Genomic DNA, 18,199 nt, shown 5'->3' with positions numbered 1-18,199 from the left:
ATTTCAGTGTTGTGTTGAACAGAGTTGTGTTGTTATTCCTGGATTGCCAGAAAGCTTTTCAGAGTGTGGTTCTTACAAGCGGCTCTAATGCACACCAGAGAAGCAGAGTTCTGAATCAGAGTTTTGAGTTGTGAAAATTTACGTCTCCGTGGTGCAGTGGTAAGACACTCGCCTGGCGTTCCGCGAGCGCTATGTCATGGGTTCGTATCCTGGCCGGGGAGGATTTACTGGGCGCAATCCTTAACTGTAGCCTCTGTTTAACGCAACAGTAAAATGTGTACTTGGTTGTAACAACGATTCTTCGCGGCGGGGATCGTATTCCAGGGACCTGCCAGAAACGCTACGCGTACTAGTGGCTGTACAAGAATGTAACAACTCTTGTATATATCTCAAAAAAAAAATCGGGAAATGGGGCCGAGACGGGTAAAAAAATGAGTACCTTTCAGAAAGGAGACAGAGAGTCATAGTCAGAAGAGATGTTTGAGAATGGGGAGTAGTAATGAACCGAGCAACTCAAGGGTCGGTGCTAAAGACATTACTGTTCCTAATATAACAATCAAATAGGAAATAAGCTCATTCGAAACTTATGTTTGCTGGCTGTGGTCTGAAAAAAATGGCTTCTGGACTTTAACCCAGATAAATGCAAGGTTTTGATGATTGGAATAAGAGAGAGATGTCAAATACCGTACTGAAAGAAGGGAAGACAACTTCCCACTTCGGAAAGAAAGACTTGGAATTAGACGACTCCAAAGGCACACATTCGCGGAATAACATTGTCATCATTTGTCAATCTGTCCCACAGTCCAGTCCGTCCTCCTAATGATTCCCAACGTCAAGAAAACGGCCAGTTTAAGGTGTCCTCACCTAACCTACCAGAGGACCCAAAACAGAAAACGGGACAGTACGTCACTTTCGCCAGCCGCTTCCATTTTCTAGTACGACAAGTTTTTGGGTCTTATGTAACGCATACGACCGAAAAGCGACGTTCTTTGTGGGAGGTCAGGTCATCAAGGTCATTATCATCATAGTTAGTGGTGTTGGTCGACGATACCTCATACATTTGCAGTGTTGGTCGACGATACCTCATACATTTGCAGTGTTGGTCGACGATACCTCATACATTTGCAGTGTTGGTCGACGATACCTCATACATTTGCAGTGTTGGTCGACGATACCTCATACATTTGCAGTGTTGGTCGACGATACCTCATACATTTGCAGTGTTGGTCGACGATACCTCATACATTTGCAGTGTTGGTCGACGATACCTCATACATTTGCAGTGTTGGTCGACGATACCTCATACATTTACAGTGTTGGTCGACGATACACCTCATACATTTACAGTGTTGGTCGACGATACCTCAAACATTTGCAGTGTTGGTCGACGATACACCTCATACATTTGCAGTGTTGGTCGACGATACACCTCATACATTTGCAGAACACTGTCGACCAACACTGTATAGTCGACCAACAGGTCGACTATACATCATACATTTGCAGTGTTGGTCGACGATACACCTCATACATTTGCAGTGTTGGTCGACGATACACCACATACATTTGCAGTGTTGGTCGACGATACACCTCATACATTTGCAGTGTTGGTCGACGATACACCTCATACATTTGCAGTGTTGGTCGACGATACACCACATACATTTGCAGTGTTGGTCGACGATACCTCATACATTTCCAGTGTTGGTCGACAAATTTTGTTGCGTTGAGCTGGTGTTCGCTAATAGCGAGTTGGGAGTCATTTAGCGTGTGTGCTTACTGACCCAAAGCTGTGTTAACGTTTGTTTAAAATCTGGCTGAAAATTTGTTGAGCTTCTTTTAAAAGGTGGAGAAAGAGGTTTTGCATGCGCTCTTGTTTAAGAGGCTTACGCCAAAACTGCAATATGTTGCCTCCTAAACATGGGTATGTTTATGTTGTTTGCGTCAAGTATTATGTAAACAAGGCTTTTTTTTAAACATTTTTTTTTTATTTTTTTCCGAGTTGATGTTTTAGATGTAAAGAAGTAATTTTGACCAGATTTGAATAACGTTTGTGGTGGATTTTTTTTTTTTTTGGTGTATTTGGTGTATTTGGTAACCGGCTCCCCCGACCGGGGAGCCGGTCGGCCGAACGGACAGCACGCTGGACTTGTGATCCTGTGGTCCTGGGTTCGATCCCAGGCGCCGGCGAGAAACAATGGGCAGAGTTTCTTTCACCCTATGCCCCTGTTACTTAGCAGTAAAATAGGTACCTGGGTGTTAGTCAGCTGTCACGGGCTGCTTCCTGGGGGTGGAGGCCTGGTCGAGGACCGGGCCGCGGGGACACTAAAAAGCCCCGAAATCATCTCAAGATAACCTCAAGATAGGTATTAAGGATGTTATAAGGAGGTGATTTCAAGGGAAAGGGTTATTTAAATGTCTTAATTTATATTTTCAGGTACTTTCTAGTGTTGTACTTTCACTTACTGCTTTCCAAAACCACTTTTACGCCCCCTCTCTTCCACTTTTCTCACTTCTAACACTTTATACCCCCTCTCCCTTTCTCACACTTCGTCTTGTGAATTTCTCACGCTACCAACCTACTCTTTGTCCCCTCCCTCACACCTCATTTCCTCTTACTAACACCCTCACACTTCGCTTCCCTCATTAACATCCCTCCTCGCATCACTACTCACACTAACACCCTCACTCACACTTAACTACCCCTCACTAACTCCCTGATACCTCATTTCGTCCACTAACACCATCCCCCCTCACACTTTACGTCCCCCCCCCTCTCACTTACACTCCCTCACTTTACTACCTTCCCTCACACTTATCAGACCAAATTAATATATTCCACCTTTTCTGGATCACAGCATCCGTCCAACAATCCACCCGTTCAGCAATCCACCTCTGTTCTACAATCCACCCTATCCAACAATCCACACCCACTCTCCACACCTTTCCACAATCCAAGCAATCCATTCATCTCGTTGGCTGTGTGCACCAGATCTTTTATCGGTATCTTTTATGGTGTGAACAAGAGCTCCCGCGGCCTCTGCCACAAATCCATTAATATACACGACAAAAATAGCGAGAAAGGGGGGGAGGGGGGGTGAGGGGGGGATAAAAAATAAACTGAGGGGTGCAGGAGTAGCTTGTGCATCCGTGCAACAGAAGCTTGCAATGGATTAATTACAGGAGAGGCAATGTTTTTTTTTTGTCTTGTGGCAGTGTACTTGTCTAGATGTGCTCAGCTAGCTAGCTAGTTGGTGGTGGATTAGCTAGTTTTTTTCAGGGACGGGTTCGACTCTTGCCTCATCCCCCCCCCCCCAATTCATCTTCCGAGCGTTGTATGATTAGCTTGAAAAATACAGGTTTTCCTGTATTCTTTGTTTTTGTCATAATTTTGGAGTTTTATTATTTTGTCCATTGATCCACCTTTTCATTGATCAAACCATCAATTGATCCATTCATTCATTGAATTACTCATTCATTTTTTTTTTTTTGCAGGGATATTCCTGCGCGGGCCCTAAGCCTCTGGCTGGCCCACTAAGTGTTGCTTGTTTCTGTTTTACTTGGGCGGAGTATGAGTATTTATGACTCGTATGGTCGCTTCAGTAAGATTTTGCCATATGTGTTTAACAACTTCTTCTGCTCTGCCTGCAACACTGTTTTTCTCGTTGATTTCCAAAAATATGTTTTTAAATTATCTTAAAATAAGGCTTCAGGTTCAGAATTTTAATAGTCTAATGAATACATATTATCAACGTAGGGTTGATAAGCTTATTTAAGTTCTTTGTCATTCATAGGCTATTCTAATTACTATAATCGTACACTATATTTAGCCTATGTAAGATGCCTCATCATTCGAATTTTATACTTTATGGTTTTAATACAAATCTCACCACCAGAATTGTCCTATGTTTTCACTATGTTTTTATCTGTTCAATCCGGCCGCAGATCGGTAATGATTTGTGTAAATCACCGACGATTGAAACTATCTGTATCCACACCTTTCTATATAAGTCAGTTTTAATTACACGAAATGAAATAAATTTTACATTTACTGTTATAATTACAATCAATGTACAATGTGAACCTATCAGAGAAGAACATGAACAAATTAATGAAGAACGTGAAATAATGATTCAGAAAGTGAAAGTGAACCTATCAGTGAAGAACATGAACAAATTAATAGAAGAACATGAACAAATTAATGAAGAACGTGAAATAATGATTCAGAAAGTGAAATAATCTATGTAGAACGTAAACTAATTAATTTAGAACGTAAACTAATTATGGTCTAAACTAAATTTAGAACGTAAACTAATTATGGGGATTAGTTTATGCAGAACATAAACTAATCAATTTAGAACGTGAAAAACGACGTAATTCTCACCTGATTTATCCTAATTCTGTAACGAAATGAGATCAGAAATAGATTGCGTATATTGGAAGTCGATGATCTGCGCTGACTGTAGATTTCCTTTGAAGTTATACGCCAACTTTTTTTTTTTTTTGCTTGATAATTATCTGATTATCGAGGAAAATTATTTTATCATGTTCTAAATTCATTATCATTGGGATTTTATTTACGCAATTTTTAAGAGGTTTATTTTGGATAGGCTTTCGTACCTCACCAGTGGATTTAAGGGATTCTTCAGACCTTATTAAATTTTTGTATGTAATTTAAATCTACTTATGAATTCTATATTTACACACATATATTTTTGGTTGTATATTGTTCCATATTTAAAAATTTATAATACATTATCACCACTCAAACTGAAAAATTCTATAAGGTGTATGATTAAAATTGTAGTTTAAATATTTAGTTTGATACACATTGTATCATATTCATGTTATATCTGCTTCTTAGAGTGACTTATAACGTAAGAAGATTAAGACTTTAGGTACTCCTTTAGCCGTAAGGTAAGACTTTCAATATAGCATCCAAATGATGGCATCGTTTTCGTTGTGTTTAATACTTCAGTAATACTTTTAGTATATAATACTTCAGGATTAATACTTCAGTATTAAACGCATTTGAGCGCTATGGCATCTTCCTTTTGCCATTTCTCTGTTTTTTTTTTTCAAGGAGAATAAATTTAATATACCTCTCGGAATACACCGAGAGGTGTATTCCGCATTTCGGTGTATATATATACATACACTGCAGGAATGTCGAAAATACTTGCTGCATTGGTTAAAAAGCTATTGTAGTGGCCTTAGGTCTAACACACACACAAAATAGCCTGCTGTATACGGTATTCATGTCTTGCAGCATTTTATACAATACTTATATAATATTCTAAAAGCATGAATCTTCCTCCTAGCAGAAATATGCACAATTTCTTTAAGTAAACACCATATAGCCGAGTTATCCCTTGACTCGGCTATATGGCTGACAGTGAGTGGGAAGTCACATGTAAATTTAAGGAATCAATCATTCTTTATTGACCACTATTTTCCTAATCAAAACTAGAAGCTTCATATAAATAATAACAAATTAAGTCAGCAGCACTATCACTTACGAACACATCCCGAAAATATTCCCAATCGTTATGATAGAGAAAATAAACATGAAAATAAGAAAGACCCGATTCCTGGATTTCATGGGGACGGTGTTCGGTTTCTTGTTGTGGAGGACAACATGGTGTGTTTTTCTCTCTCAGTTTTCAGCGTTTTACTATTGAGAGAAACAATTTCGGGGCTTCATTACCGTCGGGGAAGGAAGCCAATATGTGGCCGGATGTGCGTGAAGGCTTCTTTTGTCCGTTTGTGAAGTGAAGACTTGAGAAAGTGACAATTAAGTGGAGGATGCGAGGGCTTGACAACGGTGTGGTGGGAGGCGTGATACCGGCGACCAGGCAAAAGGTGCTTGGTGCTGCTCTTCACTGGTAAGTCCATTACGGGTTCACCATAGCCCGTGCTACTTGGAACTTTTTGTTCCCATTAACTGAATCTATAACAACAACATGCTCCTCACTCACCTAATGACCGCATTTGTTCATGCCTATACGTGCACGCATATGTACGTGCATGCACATAGTACTTTCATAATAATAAATTATACCGAAGCTAAACCAGCCTAACCTAACCTAACCTAACCTAACCTTCTTAACCTAACGTAAGACAATCTAACCTAAACCAACCTAACGTGGACCAACACACCAGACATAAACTAATCCACCTAACCTAAATCAGCTTAAACTGGCATAACCCAAGCTAATCTATCCCAACCCAGCAGGGCCTATCTAAGCTAAAATATCTTAACCTAACAGTATATACGGTTTTAACCAACAGAAAACGAGGTGTGTCGAACCGTCTTTTGTACCAGTTGACCTTATTCTGTTGGTACACCATCAAGGCCACACTGGCAGGCCCTTCGGTCTATAGGGAACTGCTGCGGTATTTGTAGACTGGTCCAGGCGCTGTGATGCTTGTAAACAAGCCCCTGAGGCACTACGGTATTTGTAAACTGGCAAAATGCGTTGACCCCTCCTCTTCCTCTCATGTTGACACCCCTTCTGTCATGTTGGGCCACCCTCTCTCATGTTGGGCCACCCTCTCTCATGTTGGGCCACCCTTTCTCTGTCTCTCATGTTGGGCCACCCTTTCTCTGTCTCTCATGTTGGGCCACCCTTTCTCTGTCTCTCATGTTGGGCCACCCTTTCTCTGTCTCTCATGTTGGGCCACCCTTTCTCTGTCTCTCATGTTGGGCCACCCTCTCTCATGTTGGGCCACCCTTTCTCTGTCTCTCATATTGGGCCACCCTTTCTCTGTCTCTCATGTTGGGCCACCCTTTCTCTGTCTCTCATGTTGGGCCACCCTTTCTCTCTCATGTTGGGCCACCCTTTCTCTGTCTCTCATGTTGGGCCACCCTTTCTCTGTCTCTCATGTTGGGCCACCCTTTCTCTGTCTCTCATGTTTCTTTCTCATGTTGGCCCACCCTTTCTCTCTGTTTCTCATGTTGGTCCACCCTTTCTCTGTCTCTCATGGTCTCTCTCTCATGTTGGCCCCCCCTCTTATGTTGACCTCCCTCTCTCTCTCATGTTGACCCCCCTCTTATGTTGACCCCCTCTCTTATGTTGACCCCCCTCTCTCTCATGTTGACCCCCCCTCTCTCTCATGTTGACCCCCCCTCTCTCTCATGTTGACCCCCTCCCTATCTCATGTTGACCCCCCTCTCTCATGTTGACCCCCCCCCTCTCTCATGTTGACCCCCCTCTCTCAAGTTGATCTCCCTTTCTCTCATGTTGACCCCCCTTTCTCTCTCTCATGTTGACCCCCCTTTCTCTCTCTCTCATGTTGACCCCCCTCCCTCACTCTCTCTCTCTCTCACACGTTGACCCCTCTCTCTCATGTTGACCCCCCCCCCCTCTCTCTCTCTCTCTCTCTCTCTCACACGTTGACCCCTCTCTCTCATGTTGACCCCCCCCCCCTCTCTCTCTCTCTCTCTCTCTCTCTCTCTCTCTCTCTCTCTCTCTCTCTCATGTTACCCCCATCTCATGTTGACCCCCCATCTCATGTTGACCCCCCATCTCATGTTGACCCCCCCTCTCTCTTGTGCACCTCTTTAGTGCCCCTCTCTCTTGTTCTCTGTACGTTTTCCAGACCTTTTTATGTCGTAGTTCTTTACCATCGTTTAGCATTGGTTCTGCATTGGCTATTGAACCAGGGACTTGCTTCTCTCCTCCAACCTCCTTAAGTGGTATGAACTGCTCCGTTACATCGGTACATTTCCAGAAAATAAGTTCATAATTAAGTGTGTTTGTGTGCGTGCAAGTGCGTGAGTGCGTGCTCTAGTTCATATTTATTTCTAGTACTTCTGAAACATATCCTATCGGAATGTCTGTTATTATATTTTTACAAAATGCGTAATGAAATATGAATATAAAAATTCCGTATATTAATATACGTTCTGTATATCGTTTATAAACACATTTATTTATGCTATATGTATTATAGCCAACTACATATAGGGGCACAGTATTTACGAGCAAATAAACATTTATATATTCTATTCTATTAAGATAAGAGGAATACCAGATGAGCCTCACACTGTTTCTCTCCAACAACATGGACTACATAAAATGAAGATAATTTAATTCTGACCCGCCATGAATAGTAATGACTCGGGCTTTCATGTGTATTTTGAGAAATATGAACAAGGGTGGGCAAGAAAAAAACCCATTTTCTGAAATGGCATGTTATCAAGTGTTGTAGTCGCCTCTTGGGGCTGTAAACACCGAATTTGTGGGGAATGTGGTGTGTGTGTGGTCTTTCAGTCGAGGTGGCCGTTGTGGTTAAGTGTATGTATGAAATATTTTTGAATATAGAGAACGGGGGATATTGTGTGGTGCGCCTGTTTGCGTTTGCGGGGGTTGAGTTGTGGCTCTTTGGTCCCGCCTCTCAACTGTCAATCAACAGTGTGTGTACTCACCTAGTTGTGTTAGCGGGGGTTGAGCTCTGGCTCTTTGGTCCCGCCTCTCAACCGTCAATCAACGTGTCCCCGTGTCCGTCCGTCCGTCCAATATACACTGGGGAGTGACAAGCCTTACCACGGCTTTCTAGACCCAAAAACTGAGTACTTACTGACCCCCTCCGCTTCCCCAATCTCCTCCCGCCAAATACCCCCCCTCCAACCCCCCCACCCAGCCTCCACCCCCCCCCTTTCCTCCTGGGGAATCTGATAACATAATCGGATATATTACGTGGCATAACGCTCGAGTATATTCGGCTCATAAGTCATATTAATATGAAGAATATAATGCTCATGTATATATTATGGGTTTAATGCTTGTATTTATATATGCATATATTAGGGGTTTAATGGTTATATATTTACATATGTTAAAGGTTTAATGTTCACATGTATTAGGGAGGTTTATAATTGTATATATTGTAGTTATATAATAATGTTTGTATATATGTTTGGGGTATAACGCTCCCTTCCTCCCTTCACCCCCTTTCCTACCCCTCACCCCCTCTTCCTACCCCCTCACCCCCCCTTCCTACCCCCTCACCCCCCCTTCCTACCCCCCCTCACCCCCCCCTTCCTACCCCCTCACCCCCCCTTCCTACCCCCTCACCCCCCTTTCCTACCCCTCACCCCCTCTTCCTACCCCTCACCCCCTCTTCCTACCCCTCACCCCCCCTTCCTACCCCCTCACCCCCCCCTTCCTACCCCCTCACCCCCCCCTTCCTACCCCCTCACCCCCCCCTTCCTACCCCCTCACCCCCCCTTCCTACCCCTCACCCCCCCTTCCTACCCCTCACCCCCCTTCCCATTACCCCTCCCCCTTCCAACCCCTCACCCCCCTTCCTACCCCTCACCCCCCTTCCTACCTCTCACCCCCCTTCCTACCTCTCACCCCCCTTCCTACCCCTCACCCCCCTTCCTACCCCTCACCCCCCTTCCTACCCCTCACCCCCCCCCTTCCTACCCCTCACCCCCCCCCCTTTCCTACCCATCACCCCCAAAGGGAACATGGAAGACATGTTCGTGTGTGTCAACAACTTCCTCCACTGCACCACAGAATGATGAATTAATCCTGTCTTTCCACTCTTTCAGACGATGTGAAAATGAGTCTTCGCCTGATGGTTTTAAGGTGAGTCCCACCTCATGTTCCCCCGTCCGTTTAGCGTGAGTTCTAGATCATGTTCCCACATACAGGACGTCGAGTCGTATCTCATGTTCCCTATTGAGGGCCAATTCTGTGTTATGTGGTGAGTTTAGAGAACTGGTCCAAGATGTTGCTTAGCGTTTAGGGCCAAATTTGGTAACTACCTTGGAAACACAAACCGTAACTGTCTCTATTTTCCGCTTGTTACAACTTGTAATAAAGTTGTTACATCTTGGCTTGATGTGTTTATGACGTATTAGAACGTTGTTACAACTTGCTATATTGGTTGTTATAACTGGTTAGGAGGTCTTAAAAGTTGTTCGAACGTTGTACCAACGTCGTAGTTTCGGTGTGTGTTTGGCGGGTATCAGGAGAGAGTGTGAGTTCTAATTCATTGCGATTGTGTAATGTTTTTCCCCTGATTAGGACGAATCATAGGTGGCGTGTTCCATTATGCTAGTCTGGTTTTCTCTTTTGTGTAATTTAGGCTAGTATTGAAATAGTGAATTTACTATTTGTGCCTGCAGAACAGAGCTGTTAACTCTTGGACCTCGCCTTTCTAACCAATCTTTTTTCCTGTATTACTTATCCTACATATCCTCTCTAACGCGCGCATACATATTATGAGGGGTTTCGCGGCTAGGTGGACAGCGCTCTGGGGTCGTAGTCCTAAGGGCCCGGGTTCGAACCCTGGCAGAGGCAGAAACACATGAGCAGTTTCTTTCACCTCTGGTGCCAAATTCCATGTTAAATGCATTTGTGGGTTTGTCGAAGGGGCGAGCTTGGAAATGCAGATGGTGGAGCGTCCTACAGTCTCCGGTGTGGTGTGGATGTGTGTGTGTGTGTGTGTGTGTGTGTGTGTGTGTGTGTGTGTGTGTGTGTGTGTGTGTGTGTGTGTGTGTGTGTGTGTGTGTGTGTGTGAAGCAATATAGCTTATGAATGCAGAGTGCTCAGTCGCCACGATTGCATTCATCCACTGTATTAGTACACTTTAGCTTGTCATAGAAGTACACTTCAGCTTGTCATAGAAGTACACTTCAGCTTGTCATAGAAGTACACTTCAGCTTGTCATAGAAGTACACTTTAGCTTGTCATAGAAGTACACTTCAGGTTGTCATAGAAGTACACTTCAGCTTGTCATAGAAGTACACTTCAGCTTGTCATAGAAGTACACTTCAGGTTGTCATAGAAGTACACTTCAGCTTGTCATAGAAGTACACTTCAGCTTGTCATAGAAGTACACTTCAGCTTGTCATAGAAGTACACTTCAGCTTGTCATAGAAGTACACTTCAGCTTGTCATAGAAGTACACTTCAGCTTGTCATAGAAGTACACTTTAGCTTGTCATAGAAGTACACTTTAGCTTGTCATAGAAGTACACTTCAGGTTGTCATAGAAGTACACTTCAGCTTGTCATAGAAGTACACTTCAGCTTGTCATAGAAGTACACTTCAGCTTGTCATAGAAAATGGAGATATTGCTCTTCATAGCACGACAAGCTATACTCGACTTACTCGCGTTCCGACTTACTCGCGTTCCGACTTACTCACGTTCTGACTTACTCGCGTTCTGACTTGCGTTCTGACTTGCGTTCTGACTTACTCGCGTTCTGACTTACTCGCGTTCTGACTTACTCGCGTTCTGACTTACTCGCGTTCTGACTTACTCGCGTTCTGACTTACTCGCGTTCTGACTTATTCGCGTTCCGACTTATTCGCGTTCCGACTTATTCGCGTTCCGACTTACTCGCGTTCCGACTTACTCGCGTTCCGATTTACTCACGTTCTGACTTTCTCACGTTCTGACTTACTCACGTTCTGAATTGCTCACGTTCTGACTTGCTCACGTTCTGACTTACATTCTGACTTACGTTCTGACTCACGTTCTGACTCACGTTCTGACTTACGTTCTGACTCACGTTCTGACTTACTCACGTTTTGACTTGCTCACGTTCTGACTTACTCATGTTTTGACTTGCTCACGTTCTGACTTACTCACGTTCTGACTTACTCACGTTCTGACTTACTCACGTTCCGACTTACTCGCGTTCCGACTTACTCGCGTTCCGACTTACTCGCGTTCCGACTTACTCGCGTTCCGACTTACTCGCGTTCTGACTTACTTGCGTTCTGACTTACTCGCGTTCCGACTTATTCGCGTTCCGACTTATTCGCGTTCCGACTTATTCGCGTTCCGACTTACTCGCGTTCCGACTTGCTCGCGTTCCGACTTGCTCGCGTTCCGACTTGCTCGCGTTCCGACTTGCTCGCGTTCTGACTTACTCACGTTCTGGCTTACTCACGTTCTGACTTACTCGCGTTCTGACTTACTCGCGTTCTGACTTACTCGCGTTCTGACTTACTCGCATTCCGACTTATTCGCGTTCCGACTTATTCGCGTTCCGACTTATTCGCGTTCCGACTTATTCGCGTTCCGACTTATTCGCGTTCCGACTTATTCGCGTTCCGACTTGCTCGCGTTCCGACTTGCTCGCGTTCCGACTTGCTCGCGTTCCGACTTGCTCGCGTTCCGACTTGCTCGCGTTCTGACTTACTCACGTTCTGGCTTACTCACGTTCTGACTTACTCGCGTTCTGACTTACTCGCGTTCTGACTTACTCGCGTTCTGACTTACTCGCGTTCCGACTTATTCGCGTTCCGACTTATTCGCGTTCCGACTTATTCGCGTTCCGACTTATTCGCGTTCCGACTTACTCACGTTCCGATTTACTCACGTTCCGACTTACTCACGTTCGGACTTACTCACGTTCTGATTTACTCACGTTCTGACTTACTCACGTTCTGACTTACTCACGTTCTGACTTACTCACGTTCTGACTTACTCACGTTCTGACTTACGTTCCGACTTACTCACGTTCCGACTTACGTTCCGACTTACTCACGTTCGGACTTACTCACGTCCTGACTTACTCACGTTCTGACTTACTTAGTTACTTATTTACTGACTTACTTTACTGACTTACTTTACTGACTTACTTACTGACTTTACTGACTCCTGACTTACGTTCCTTAAAAAGAAAAGCCAGAATGGTTATCGAGGGGGGCGTTCTTTTGTGAGGAGGAGATCCGCAGCTTGTGAGGCTACATGCCAACAACAATAGTCATGTGAGCCCGGGACGAGGCCCGAGTGGTGAGATTCCAGGAAGGTAATGGTTGGAATTTTGGGAATGCGTTCCAATCAGTCCCGGTGTAGGGGTAGCTATAGCACGAATCTGACCGGGGATCCTGGGAGAGAGGGAAGGAGGGAGGGAGGGAGAGAGAGAGAGAGAGAGAGAGAGAGAGAGAGAGAGAGAGAGAGAGAGAGAGAGAGAGAGAGAGAGAGAGAGAGAGAGAGAAGGGAGGGAGAGAGAAGGGAGGGAGAGAGAGAGAGAGAGAGAGAGAGAGAGAGAGAGGGGGGGGGGGGGGGAGGGAGGGAGGTAGGTACGTAGTGATTTGATAATTTGAGATCACAATCATAATAAATTGAAATTTATTATGTATCGATAACGGCAATACAATATAGCACAATACAATGCAGCACAGCACAATACAATACCATACAGCACAATACAGTACCATACAGCACAATACAATGCAGCACAGCACAATACAATACCATACAGCACAATACAATACCATACAGCACAATACAGTACCATACAGCACAATACAATACCGTACAGCACAATACAATGCAGCACAGCACAATACAATACCATACACAACAATACAGTACCATACAGCACAATACAATACCATACAGCACAATACAATACCATACAGCACAATACAATACCATACACAACAATACAGTACCATACAGCACAGTACAATACCATACAGCACAATACAATACCGTACAGCACAATACAATGCAGCACAGCACAATACAATACCATACACAACAATACAGTACCATACAGCACAATACAATACCATACAGCACAATACAATACCATACAGCACAATACAGTACCATACAGCACAATACAATACCGTACAGCACAATACAATGCAGCACAGCACAATACAATACCATACACAACAATACAGTACCATACAGCACAATACAATACCATACAGCACAATACAATACCATACAGCACAATACAATACAACATTACTCAGCAATCCTCCCTCCCCCCCCCCTCCCATATTCCGTTCCTCTAACAATCATCTTCCGAAGTATTCCCAAGACGGGCGGCCGGATATGCAGTAATCGGCCGGTTAACACGCGGTAGTCACAGCCCCCGTAACGGATAATTGGTTTAGACAAGGGCGGCGGTATCCGGCTCCGGTCCCATTAGGCGTAACCGGACCCCACCTGGCTTGGGTAATTAGGGCCTCATTAACACCACGCCTCCAATTTACCTGCAAGGTGGAAATTTGGGGGGTTTTCGGGCTTTTTCCCCAAACCCCAATTTCTCTTGCCTCCACTTTGCCCCCTCTTCGCCCCCACTTTGCCCCCTCTTCGCCCCCCTCTTCGCCCCCCTCTTCGCCCCCCTCTTCGCCCCCCTCTTCGCCCCCCTCTTCGCCCCCCTCTTCGCCCCCCTCTTCGCCCCCCTCTTCGCCCCCCTCTTCTTGTCCCCTACCTCTTTGTTCCCCCTCTCTCCCCCTCCTTTGGGTTATCGCGTCGCCTCTTGTCCCTGGGTTATCGGCCTTACGTTTGTTATCGTCATCTTATCTTTCTCTTCAGCCTTCTGTTGACATGGCTCGGCTTTTTCTACTTGCACCGTTTTTCTTACCGTTTCGTTCTTCCTGTTTTTGTTTCTCCTTGTCTCTTCCCTCTTTTACTCTGCCTCTTCTTTTCCACCTGTCATCCTCTTCTGCCTCTTTATGTATTCTTTCTGTCTGTGGCAGCAGGAATATTTAGTAATAATAATAAAGTTTGTATGGTGGCAGGTGGCTTGTATGGTGATAAGTGGCTTGTATGGTGGCAGGTGGCTTGTATGGTGATAAGTGGCTTGTATGGTGGCAGGTGGCTTGTATGGTGATAAGTGGCTTGTATGGTGGCAGGTGGGTTGTATGGTGATAGCTGGTTGCATTCTCCTTCTCACCACAAGGAGAATGCAACTACATTAGTCGAGAGTGAAAACGATTTGAGATTCGATATATTCCCAACATTATCTCTAGAGGCACACATAAACAGTGTAGCATCAGCAGCATGTGAAACGCTGCCAAACCTTAGGACGTCATTTAAAAATTGCTAAACCAGAGCTCTTTCAAGGCAAGATACACAGCCTTTGTTAAAGCAGTACTCGAATATGCTGCACCGACCTGGAACTGCGCTGTTTGGAAGGAAGAGGAATTATCAAGGGAAAGCGCCAAGCCATTACGACTATATAGCACTGGGAAGGGGTCAGGATAAGGATTTGGGATGGGACGGGGGGGAACGGAATGGTGCCCCAATCACTTGGACGGTCGGGGATTGAACGCCGGCCTGCATGAAGCGAGACCGTCGCTCTACCGTCCAGCCCAAGTGGTTGAGTGGGGGGGGGGGAGCTTGTAACCACGATTTATAAAAGTACAGAAGTTTGTAACAAGAGTAGTATCGGAACTGTAGAGGTCTTAAGCTATGAGGAGAGAATAAACAGAGGTGGGGGGGACATGATCGCAACATATAAAATGTTTAGGGGAATTGAGGTGGAGGAAGGATAGCCTGTTTAAAGTGATAGAAAGTAGGACGAGAGGACATAGAAGTGGAGGCAAGAATCCTGATTGAAGAAATGTTCTCTTTTTACCTGTATTTAACAAGTTGAATGCAGTGAAAGAAGGTGTTGTGGAAGCCTCCTCCATCCACAACTTTAAGGCCAGATTCGACAAAGAATTCAAACGTCAGAATAGTGACAGTATAACGCAAAGGATACAATGAATCTAGTAGCCAGGGTATGAAGAGCTAGAGCTGGTCATTGATAGGTAAGTGAGCACCCCTCACTACCACTACCCCCCCCCCACCACCACTACCACCCCTTAAGTACCCATCTACTACCCCACCCAACAGCCACCTACACCCCCCCCCACAGCCACCTACACCCTCCCCCCCCACCAGCAGCCAACTTCATGCCCCACCCCCCCCCCACCTACAGCCACCTACACCCTCCCCCCCCCCCCCACCAGCAGCCACCTACACCCTCCCCCCCCCCACCACCAGCAGCCACCTACATGCCCCACCCCCAGCTACCACCTACACCCCTTCCAACCCCCAGTAACTACCTACAACCCTCCCCCCGCCCCCAGCTACCACCTTCACCCCCCCCCACCTACCACTTACACCCCCCCAGCAGCAACCTACACCCCCCTCACCCCCCAGCAACCACCTACACCCCCCCTTCACCCCCCAGCAACCACCTACACCCTCCCCCCCACCAGCAGCCACCTACACCCCCACCCCCTCACCCCCAGCAACCCCCTACACCCCCCTCACCCCCCAGCAACCCCCTACACCCCCCCTCACCCCCCAGCAACCCCCTACACCCCCCCCCTCACCACCAGCAACCCCCTACACCCCCCCCACACACACACACACACACACCAACACACACAGTATAGTCACACTGCCCGCGTCGTTGTGTCGGGTTCAGAATATTTGGTATTAATAAACTTGTCATTGAATTAGCCACCAGTGGGAGCCAATTTCCTCAAACAAGTTCCATTTCCGGACGATGTTTACGCATTATATTTGTCCTGGAGCCGGAATCACCCGACACGAGCCGGATGGAGAGAGAGAGAAGCCAGACGTGTGGACATATTCACCAGCAGGCTCAATGATTTCAGGAAATTCAGTCAATGTAATTAACAAGGATATCAGACGCTGCGTGTGATTGACAGTTATCATCATTCCTTAACGGTATATGTTATCTTTGGGAATTTATAGTGTATTTTTTTTGTTTAGTGTTGATGTTTGTGATGATGGGAGAGTGTTCCTGTTTTTATCTGTGATGATGGGAGAGTCTTCCTGTTGTTATCTGTGATGATGGGAGAGTGTTCCTGTTGTTATCTGTGATGATGGGAGAGTCTTCCTGTTTTTATCTGTGATGATGGGAGAGTCTTCCTGTTTTTATCTGTGATGATGGGAGAGTCTTCCTGTTGTTATCTGTGATGATGGGAGAGTGTTCCTGTTGTTATCTGTGATGATGGGAGAGTCTTCCTGTTGTTATCTGTGATGATGGGAGAGTCTTCCTGTTGTTATCTGTGATGATGGGAGAGTGTTCCTGTTGTTATCTGTGATGATGGGAGAGTCTTCCTGTTGTTATCTGTGATGATGGGAGAGTCTTCCTGTTGTTATCTGTGATGATGGGAGAGTGTTCCTGTTGTTATCTGTGATGATGGGAGAGTGTTCCTGTTGTTATCTGTGATGATGGGAGAGTCTTCCTGTTGTTATCTGTGATGATGGGAGAGTCTTCCTGTTGTTATCTGTGATGATGGGAGAGTCTTCCTGTTGTTATCTGTGATGATGGGAGAGTCTTCCTGTTGTTATCTGTGATGATGGGAGAGTGTTCCTGTTGTTATCTGTGATGATGGGAGAGTCTTCCTGTTGTTATCTGTGATGATGGGAGAGTCTTCCTGTTGTTATCTGTGATGATGGGAGAGTCTTCCTGTTGTTATCTGTGATGATGGGAGAGTGTTCCTGTTGTTATCTGTGATGATGGGAGAGTCTTCCTGTTGTTATCTGTGATGATGGGAGAGTGTTCCTGTTGTTATCTGTGATGATGGGAGAGTCTTCCTGTTGTTATCTGTGATGATGGGAGAGTCTTCCTGTTGTTATCTGTGATGATGGGAGAGTCTTCCTGTTGTTATCTGTGATGATGGGAGAGTGTTCCTGTTGTTATCTGTGATGATGGGAGAGTCTTCCTGTTGTTATCTGTGATGATGGGAGAGTGTTCCTGTTGTTATCTGTGATGATGGGAGAGTCTTCCTGTTGTTATCTGTGATGATGGGAGAGTCTTCCTGTTGTTATCTGTGATGATGGGAGAGTCTTCCTGTTGTTATCTGTGATGATGGGAGAGTCTTCCTGTTGTTATCTGTGATGATGGGAGAGTCTTCCTGTTGTAATCTGTGATGATGGGAGAGTCTTCCTGTTGTTATCTGTGATGATGGGAGAGTCTTCCTGTTGTTATCTGTGATGATGGGAGAGTCTTCCTGTTGTTATCTGTGATGATGGGAGAGTCTTCCTGTTGTTATCTGTGATGATGGGAGAGTCTTCCTGTTATATGTGATGATGGGAGAGTGTTCCTGTTGTTATCTGTGATGCTGCGTCCTCACGAGAAGCTGAAGACGAAGATGGAGACCCAAGAAACTGAAGGGAAGGGAATTATCAGGGGAAAGCGCCAAGCTATTACGACTATATAGCCCTTGGAAGGGGTCAGGATAAGGATTTGGGATGGGACGGGGGGAAAGGAATGGTGCCCAACTACTTGGACGGTCGGGGATTGAACGCCGACCTGCGTGAAGATAGGCCGTCGCTCTACCGTCCAGCCCAAGTGGTTAGGGGCCAAGAAACTGAAGAAAATCTTCTTAGAAGGATCTGAATCGCGTTGTAGGAGAAGGAAACGGTATTAGCGCGGAGAGGTGTCGTAGTATAGGATA

The 18,199-nt window shown here is 45.4% G+C and overlaps 1 long non-coding RNA gene across 1 annotated transcript in view; it reads left to right on the top strand.

The window, feature by feature from the left end:
* The first annotated feature begins 9,560 nt into the window (after window positions 1-9,560).
* LOC123746763 (uncharacterized) overlaps window positions 9,561-18,199 on the top strand; it is a 248,519-nt gene continuing 239,880 nt past the window's right edge. The window contains exon 1 of the long non-coding RNA XR_006771557.2: window positions 9,561-9,599. This is a non-coding gene — a long non-coding RNA (uncharacterized lncRNA). The remainder of the gene's footprint in view (window positions 9,600-18,199) is intronic.

This window comes from Procambarus clarkii, chromosome 93, assembly GCF_040958095.1.
Source record: "Procambarus clarkii isolate CNS0578487 chromosome 93, FALCON_Pclarkii_2.0, whole genome shotgun sequence".
In the NCBI taxonomy this organism is placed as follows: domain Eukaryota; kingdom Metazoa; phylum Arthropoda; class Malacostraca; order Decapoda; family Cambaridae; genus Procambarus; species Procambarus clarkii.
This window is presented reverse-complemented; position numbering and strand designations above follow the sequence as displayed.